Consider the following 9,258-nt stretch of genomic DNA (forward strand, 5'->3'; position numbering starts at 1 on the left):
GCGAGCCCCCCTCCCGCCAGTGGTTCTAGCCTCGCAGGGACGGGGCGCCGGTCAAAACACACCATCAGTGGTTACGGTGGCCGTAGAGCTAACGCGTCCGCTGTGTCACTTCCTGGACGCGTGGAGAGCTATCCCAGGCGTTTCACCGTGGATACTGGGAATTATTCAGCACGGATATTCTCTTCAGTTCAAACGCAGACCTCCCCGCTTCAATGGCGTGGTCCCGTCACTGACTATGCCCAAAAACCTTCCCGTTCTGAGACAGGAAGTTCTCAGTCTGCTCGAGAAAGGAGCGATAGAGCGCGTCCCTCCGAACGAGCAGGAAAGCGGCTTCTACAGCCGCTACTTTGTGGTGCCAAAGAAAGATGGTGGACTCCGTCCGATTCTGGATCTGAGACCCATCAACCGAGCACTTCACAAGCGCGCGTTCAGAATGACAACGCTGAAACAGATCTTGGCACAGATACGGCCCGGGGACTGGTTCGCCTCAGTGGATCTAAAAGACGCATACTTCCATATTCAAATAGCGACGCGCCACAGGCGCTTCCTGAGGTTTGCTTTAGAAGGCACGGCTTATCAGTATTCAGTGCTCCCGTTCGGCCTCGCCCTCGCCCCCCGCACATTTTCAAAGTGTGTGGACGCAGCGCTTTCTCCCCTCAGATCGAGCCGAATGCTCATCTTGAATTATCTGGACGATTGGCTGATTTTAGCCCACTCAAGGGATGTGCTAATCAGTCACGTGGAAACACTGATTCGCCATTTGGATACGCTGGGACTGCGTGTGAATATGCAGAAGAGCGTGTTTTTACCGAGCCGGACTATAACATATCTGGGAGTATGTTTGGACTCGATGGCGATGCGAGCTCATCTCTCTCAAGAGCGAATAGAGGCAATTTCATCGACTCTGCGTCGTTTCAGACCGGGCAGGTCGGTTTCACTGATGGAATTTCAGAGGCTTTTGGGGACTGATGGCGGCGGCTTCTTCAGTGTGCCATCTGGGTCTGCTGCATATGCGGCCCGCTACAGTTTTGGCTGAAGACCCGATTTCCGCCGAGGGCGTGGTATTCAGGCCACAAGCGCATTACGGTCACTCACAGTTGCGTCAGCACTCTGAGACCGTGGAGCAGCCCGGATATGTTCAGCCCAGGAGTTCCTTTGGGTATAGTGACGCAGCGCACCGTGGTCTCGACGGACGCGTCGACAGCAGGCTGGGGAGCAGTATGCCTGGGCGTTCCTGCCTCAGGCCTGTGGTCGGAGTCACAGAGAAGGTGGCGCACAAACCGTTTGGAATTGGAAGCGGTGTCCTTAGCCCTACAAGCCTTTCGGTCGAAATTGGAGCGGCAACATGTACTGATTCGAACCGACAACACGTCTGTGGTCTCGTACATAAATCGCCAGGGCGGCGTGCGTTCCAGAGCTCTTTTCAAACAGGCAGCGAGTCTCCTGTTGTGGGCGGACCAACACTTTCTCTCCTTAAGAGCGGCGCACATCCCCGGTATCCTGAACCGTGGAGCAGACATGCTTTCGAGGAACGGGATTACTAAAGGAGAGTGGAGGCTTCACCCAGGATCAGTTCAAATGATTTGGGATCGATTCGGGAGGGCGGAAGTGGATTTGTTTGCCACAAGCGAGAACACGCACTGTCAGGCGTTCTTCTCGCTATCTCACTCCCCGCTGCCGGGAGATGCTCTGACATCGCGTTGGCCGGAAGCCAGACTTTACGCGTTCCCTCCGGTGAAGATTCTGCCTATGGTGTTGTGCAAAATCAGGAAGGAGAGAGCGTCAGTTATACTCGTGGCCCCGAACTGGCCGAATCAGCCCTGGTTCGCGGACCTGAGAGAGTTAGTGGTGGCTCCCCCATGGCAAATTCCCCTCAGAAAGGACCTGCTGTCTCAGGCGAACGGCACGATATGGCACCCCAGCCCCGGGCTGTGGAACCTTCATGTGTGGCCGCTGCGGGGACCCTAAATGAGCGGGACGCTCTGCATTCACGAGTACTGAGCACACTTACGGAGGCGCGCGCGCCGTCTACCAGGCGCCTGTACGCTCTGAAATGGGGAGTTTTCACAAAATGGTGTCAGGACATTGGTATTGACCAGGGGACCTGTTCCGTGTCGGATGTTTTGCGCTTTCTACAGCACAGATTGGATTGCGGAAGTTTGCCATCCACGCCGAAGGTGTATGTGGCCGCTATTGCTGCTTTTCGTTCCCCGGTTGACGGGCAATCGATCGGTAAGCACGCTCTAGTTATCAGTTTTCTCAGGGGAGCGAGGAGATTGTGTCCTTCACGGCCGCCCTCCGTACCGCCGTGGGACCTAGCTCTAGTTTTGAGGGCTCTATCTCTACCACCGTTCGAGCCCTTAGCTTCGATTGCGGTTTTAAAGAGCTTTCCCTGAAGACGGCCTTGCTTCTTGCTCTCGCCTCGGCGAAGCGCATTGGAGACCTACACGCGTTTTCGGTTAACGACGATTGCATATGTTTCGGACCTGGCGACTGTAATGTCACTCTCCGGCCGAGACCAGGTTACGTGCCGAAGTCACTCAATACACCGTTCAGACCACAGGTTGTTTCCCTGCCCGCCTTATCTGCTGAGCCGCCAGCCTCGCGTGACGCTGATGCTCAGAGCACTGTCTGCCCTGTTAGGGCTTTGCGGACATATGTGGATCGCTCGGCCGCCTTTCGTCAGTCGGACCAGCTGTTCGTGTGCTTTGGTGAATGTAATAAGGGACGTGCTGTTTCAAAACAGAGACTTTCTCACTGGATTGTGGACGCTATTACGTTGGCTTACGAATGCCAGGGGAAAGATTGTCCCCTCAACATCAAAGCTCATTCCGTGAGGGCAATTGCCTCCTCATGGGCCTGGGCTAGAGGTATGTCTATCCAGGATTTATGTCTTGCTGCTGGCTGGTCTTCCCAGAACACATTCGCCAGGTTTTACAAGCTGAATGTACCCTCTGTAGCGTCACATGTACTTTCGGTGAGTTAAGTTTCATTCATATGTTGTGAACTGTTATAACCAGCTATACAGTAGTTACCACAGCTGCTAACTCTGTGTTATGGGTTTATAAGATTATGCAGTTGTCACCGCAAACGCTGTCGACTCTGTGTTTAACTCTCATGCTTGAGTGCTCATTGTGTTGTGTCTGCCCTAGTCAGTGCAGCCTTCATGGTCATTGCATGAAGATATGCAAATTTTGTTAGGGTCGGAGCAGATGTTTCATTGGTCTAGTTCCGCCTATCAGATGCGAGTACTCTTAGCGACGCGGCTATTGGCTGGAACTGTCTCGCTTATGTGTGGGTGTGATTGACCCCGTTCAGGGCTTATCTTCACTGCTCTCACGGCAGGATCTAACACACTTCCCATATACGTCTTAGCTGACGTAATGTTGAGTTACCGCCTTGATAGGGAACGCCTCCGGTTACTATCGTAACCTCGGTTCCCTGAGAGGCGGGAACGAGACATTACATTACCCGCCGTGGTTGCTGTTTGATCAGCTGTGCTAGCGTTCAGTCGTGATTCTGACGTAATTTTCGCGCCCATGCATTTTATACTGCCGGTGACGTGTCAGTATTTGCATGCTTCGCGTCAATTGGCCAGCTGTCCCCAGCTGGCGTTAGCCCATAAGATTTCAGCGAAAGTGGAGAAGGGAGGAGTTCCCATATACGTCTTAGCTGACGTAATGTCTCGTTCCCGCCTCTCAGGGAACCGAGGTTACGATAGTAACCGGAGGCGTTCCCTTATCGAGTCGGTCTCTCGACATTACGTATGGGGGGGAAATCCATTTCCTCGAAATTATGAAGTCTGATTGAATAACTCTTTTGCTTGCAAATAGCCAAAGGCTGACAGCCCTCAATATAGGTGACGGCGGGCGCCAAAAAACCTCAGAATCTTTTTTCTTCACTTGAGTCTGGTTTCGCCGTGGATTCACGCATTCAGAGCGGAATATTGTGGAAAATTATCCCCTCTCGCGTTCCGGCGATTTTCTCTTAAAATGTCACTTTGCCGCATGTGTGGTGGGCCCATTGATTTCCCGGACGCACACAAACAGTGTGTGCTATGCCTGGGTCGGGCTCACGCAGAGGCGGCATTCTAAGGTTCGGGATGTCGTGCCTGTGAGGAGCTTCCCATCAAGATCCTTCGTGCAAGGATGGACGTTACCCGTAACGGTGGCCCTGTATCTCCTGCCTCTCCCCCGTCCGCCGCAGTCGAGCCGCAAACCGAGAGACTGTGGAGAGCTCCGTCCACGGATTCTGTCGAGGTACTGCCGTCGGCCCAACGCCCACGCCATCCTCACGTGGAAGATCCCCTCTCATACTCTGAGGCCAGTTACCGCCCTCAACTAGAAGCACGGGAAATGGTTTTCGTTTGGATATGACGAGGACGACGCCATGTCTACGAATGCCTCCGACCCGGGAGCGTGGTCCGAGGCCCCGTCTGAAGCCGCCCCCGCCTCGCTGGATACGGAGCTTATGGCGATCCTCACGGAGGCGGTGGCAGACATGGAATTGGAGTGGACAGCTCCCAAGGAGTTGCCGTCTAAGAGATGGATGGACGGTTCCTTCCTCGGCGCGGGCCGTCAGGCTGATGCCCCGCAGAGACCCGCGCCCTTTTTCTCTGAGGTCCACGAGGAACTCACTCGGTCATGGCGCTCCCCTTACTCAGCCCGAGCCCATGCACAGGGGACCCAGCCGCTGACGACGGTGGAAGGGGCGGAGAAATTAGGGTACGCGTGACCGCCTCCCGTCGAGGATGCTATCGCGGCCCACCTGGCGTCTTCTCCTGGCTGGAAGACCGCCTCTTTGCCTTCTAAGCCATGTCGAGCTACTGCTCACATCGCCGAGAAGGCATACATTTCGGCTGGACATGCAGCATCTGCCCTCCACACGATGGCAATCCTGCAGGTCTTCCAAACTCGGCTTCTGGGGTCCCTGGACGAGGAAAGCCCGGACCCAGAGTCGCTCAGGAAGCTGCGCACGGCGGCGGATCTCGCTCTCGCGGCGTCGAAGAAGGTCGCACAGGGAATCAGCCGCAATATGAGCAGCCTTGTGGTCCTGCATCGCCATCTGTGGCTGACGCTGTCCGGCATGCGCGATGCCGAAAAGAGGCAGTTCCTGGATGCGCCGGTGAGCCCCACCGGTCTTTTTGGTGTTGCGGTGGAGTCTCTGTCGGAGAAATACGCCGAAACCGTCAAGCAGTCTAAGATGATGCCTCATCTCCTGCCGAAACGGTCTCAAGCCCCCCCTGCAGCGAGGTCCAGGTCCTCTTCAGCGCAGCGTCCGGCGGGATATACCAGGCGCGCGTTCCCGAGCGCGGTAGAGCGTCGTGAGCCAGAGCCACCGTTCCGCCAGAGGCAGTCCAGGAAGCCCCGTTTTGGTGCAAAACCGGCCTCTACCAGCCAAGGGCGCCCGGCGGGCAAGAAGGAGCAGCGTTCCTGATGCTCGTGCCAGGGGGAAGAAAGCGCGGGACGTGTTCGTCGGACCCGCGGCGAAGAGGGCGTGTTCCCGCCCAGAGTTCGTCAACGGCGTAAATGTTGTGACAATGAAACCGCTGTGTTCTGTTTCAATAAACATGCATTACATGCCTCAGCAAAAGAGCTTTCTTCCTCCCTCTACTATTACCCGCGACATAAGCGAAGCCTCTCCCCCGAGAGACGCTTCGCAAAGCGGAAGCTCGGGGAAACCCGAGGAGGTGACTATGTATGTTCCCGTGCAAGAAGCCGCGGACGAGTCACCTGCCATTCATATAGCGGTCAATGCTTCCCCGGTGGCTGGCGCGCAGCCCCCGCCGCAGCATGCATTAATGCCCCCTGTATCGAGTCATCTAAGCGCTTGGTCGGCGCTCCCGGCGGCATCTTATTGGGTGATCAACACCATAAAACGCGGCTATACGCTCCAGTTCGCTCGCAGACCACCCCGCTTCAGCGGTGTAATTATGACAGAGGTATCAGAACAGAGCGCCCCGCTGCTACGGGCAGAAATCTCATCTCTCCTGGCCAAACAAGCAGTAGAGATAGTGCCCGAGGAGCGGAGAAATTCCGGGTTCTACAGCCGTTATTTTCTAGTTCCGAAAAAGGAATGTGCCCCATCTTAGACCTGAGGTTACTGAACAAAGCGCTCGCGAAACGCACGTTCAAGATGATAACGGTGAAGCAGATCCTCGCGCACATTCAGCCCGACGATTACTTCATTGCAGTGGATCTGAAGGATGCGTACTTCCACATCCAGATAGCCCCACATCACAGGCGCTTCCTGCGTTTTGCATTCGAGGGTGTGGCATACCAGTTCAAAGTGTTGCCGTTTGGGCTCGCTTTGGCCCCCCGTGTATTTACAATGTGCATGAATACAGCGCTCGCTCCCCTGAAGCTCAGTGGAATGCGCATACTGAACTATCTCGACGACTGGTTAGTCATCGCGCGGTCGAGAAGCGCTCTCGAGGAACACAAACACAGACTCCTCGCCCACCTGACAGGTTTGGGGCTGTCTGTGAACATTCAGAAGAGCACACTGCAGCCGCACCAATCTATCACATTCCTGGGTATGATACTGGACTCACGCACTATGATCGCGAATCTGTCAGAGCCGAGAATCCAGTCGATTCACAATACACTAGCCCTCTTCGTTCAAGGCAGAGCTATCCCCTTAAGAACGTTTCAGAGGTTGCTCGGTCTAATGGCGGCTGCAGCCTCCGTCTGCAGACTGGGCTTGTTGCACATGAGACCGCTTCAACACTGGTTACAGGGCCGAGTGCAGCCGCGGGCGTGGAGAGCGGGAACGGAACGCCTCAACACAACCAGTACACGTACCGAGAATCTTGAACCTTGGCTCGGCACGACCATATTCGAGCAGGGTGCTGCTATGGGCAGAGTGGTCAGACGTGTAGTGGTCACTACGGATGCATCACTATCGGGCTGGGGAGCCCTATGCGATGGCAGACCAGCATTCGGTACGTGGGCAGGGGACCAGACGCGCTGGCATATAAACTGCTTGGAGATGGAAGCGGTTCATCTAGCGCTGCAGAGTTTTCTTCCGTTCGTGAAAGACCGTCATGTTCTCATCAGAACGGACAACACAGCGGTGGTGGCGTACATCAATTGCCAGGGAGGTTTGCATTCGCGATCCCTGCAGGGATTAGCGAGACAGCTGCTGTTATGGACGGACAGGGTACTTCTGTCGATTCGAGCAGTCCACGTACCGGGCAGTTTGAATTGTGGCGCGGACATGCTGTCCAGGGACGGCATTGTACACGGAGAATGGAGGCTCCATCCGCAAACGATAAATATGATCTGGAATCTGTTTGGCAGAGCGGAGATCGACCTCTTTGCGTCGCAGGAGAACACCCACTGCCCTCTGTACTTCTCGCTGACAGCATCCCCCCCTGGGGGGAGACGCGCTGTCGAGCCGCTGGCCCAAGGGACGGAAGTATGGTTTTCCCCCAGTCAAGTTAATGCCGCTGGTGCTGCAAAAGATCAGGGAGGAGAGATGTGCGTTGATTCTGGTAGCACCCAAATGGCCCAACCAGCCGTGGTTCCCGGAACTGGTGAACATGTCGCGCCTTCCCCCGTGGCGGATCCCGCCGAGAAGGGACCTTTTATCCCAGGCGAGGGGCACCATATGGCACCCCAACCCAGAGCTTTGGGACCTACATGTGTGGCAGATCAGCGTGGAGTATATCAGCGAGTGCTGCAGACAATAGCAGAGGCTAGAGCCCCTTCGACGAGGCGCTTATACACTCTGAAGTGGAAAGTATTTGCTAACTGGTGTGTTGACAAAAAGGAGGACCCCAGGAGTTGCGATGTCTCCATTATTCTGACCTTCCTACAGGGACGTCTGGATGCTGGCAGTTCTCCATCTACAGTGAAAGTCTACGTGGCCGCTATCGCCGTTTTTCGTGACTTGTTAGACGGCCATTCAGTGGGGAGGCACCCCCTGATAACGAGCTTTCTCCGGGGAGCTAGACGGCTTAATCCACCCCGCCTTCGTCAGATGCCGGTTTGGGACCTGTCGTTAGTGCTTAGTGCGCTGTCCGACCCACCTTTTGAACCAGCCGAGTCTAGCGACCTTAAAGTGCTCTCATTTAAGACGGCGCTATTGCTCGCGCTAGCTTGCGGGAAACGAGTGGGAGACTTGCATGCCCTGTCAGTGAACAGCGCGTGTATGCAGTTTGGACCGGACGATTGTATGGTCAGACTTTTACCCAAACGTGGCTATTCGCCTAAAGTGCTCTCAACGCCGTTCAGAGGTCAGATAGTTACAATTCAAGCATTTTGCCCCAAGGAGGACAGTAATTCAGTGTCTCAGAAGTGCGCTTTGTGCCCCGTGCGTGCCCTGCGTGCTTATGTGAACAGAACTAGCCAGTTTCGAACTTCAGAGCAGCTTTTCGTCTGTTACGCGGGTGCCAAGAAGGGCAGCGCGCTGTCGAAGCAGAGGCTATCACACTGGATAGTGGAGGCTGTGCGACTGGCTTATGCTTCCCGGGGAACCGCCTGCCCAATCGGGGTGCACGCCCACTCCACAAGGAGTTTGGCGTCGTCATGGGCTTGGGCGAAAGGCATGTCTATTCAGGACATTTGTTTCGCAGCGGGCTGGTCGTCTCGCAACACGTTTGCGAGATTCTATAACTTGGACATTCCTTCGTTCGCATCACATGTGCTGTCAGTGCAGGAGGAGGGAGTTGAGCAGTGCCCTAGCCATGGTTTCGACCAGGTCGTATAGACAGCGCAAGTTATTTAAGTAATAGCTGCGGTTGATGTATTCATTAGCTATCTAATGTGGCCCCCTTATTATGCCCGCATTATAAGCCGGCAGTGTATTCCCAAGCACCAACATATTGCTGCATTTTCCCCATCTCACACCAGTGTTGCTTATCTGGGTGCACGGGGATTACGATGGCGTAAGAGCCGATTTGGCTCGGTGCCAAGAGGTGTTTCAACCAGGTCCGGTACCCGACCTAGAGCTAGCGCGTTGTAAGAATTAGTGCTTATGCTCTACTGTGGCTCGATGCGAGCTGGGCCGGACAGTTTTTCCCACACGGCGGGGGTTTTATTGTTCCCCATACGTAATGTCGAGAGACCGACTCGATAAGGGAACGTCTCCGGTTACTCACGTAACCTTAGGTCCCTGAGAGGAGGGAACGAGACATTACGTAACCTGCCGTGTGGAAAGCCTTCCAGCCTCATAGCTCTCGTTCAGTCGAAGATTCTGAGGTTTTTTGGCGCCCGCCGTCACCTATATTGAGGGCTGTCAGCCAATCAGGTGAGG

At 55.1% G+C, this 9,258-nt stretch overlaps 1 pseudogene; it reads left to right on the top strand.

The window, feature by feature from the left end:
- The first annotated feature begins 5,927 nt into the window (after positions 1–5,927).
- Positions 5,928–8,673, top strand: LOC122148019 (annotated as a pseudogene).
- Positions 8,674–9,258: the final 585 nt, after the last annotated feature.

This window comes from Cyprinus carpio, chromosome A16 (assembly GCF_018340385.1).
Source record: "Cyprinus carpio isolate SPL01 chromosome A16, ASM1834038v1, whole genome shotgun sequence".
In the NCBI taxonomy this organism is placed as follows: Eukaryota; Metazoa; Chordata; class Actinopteri; order Cypriniformes; family Cyprinidae; genus Cyprinus; species Cyprinus carpio.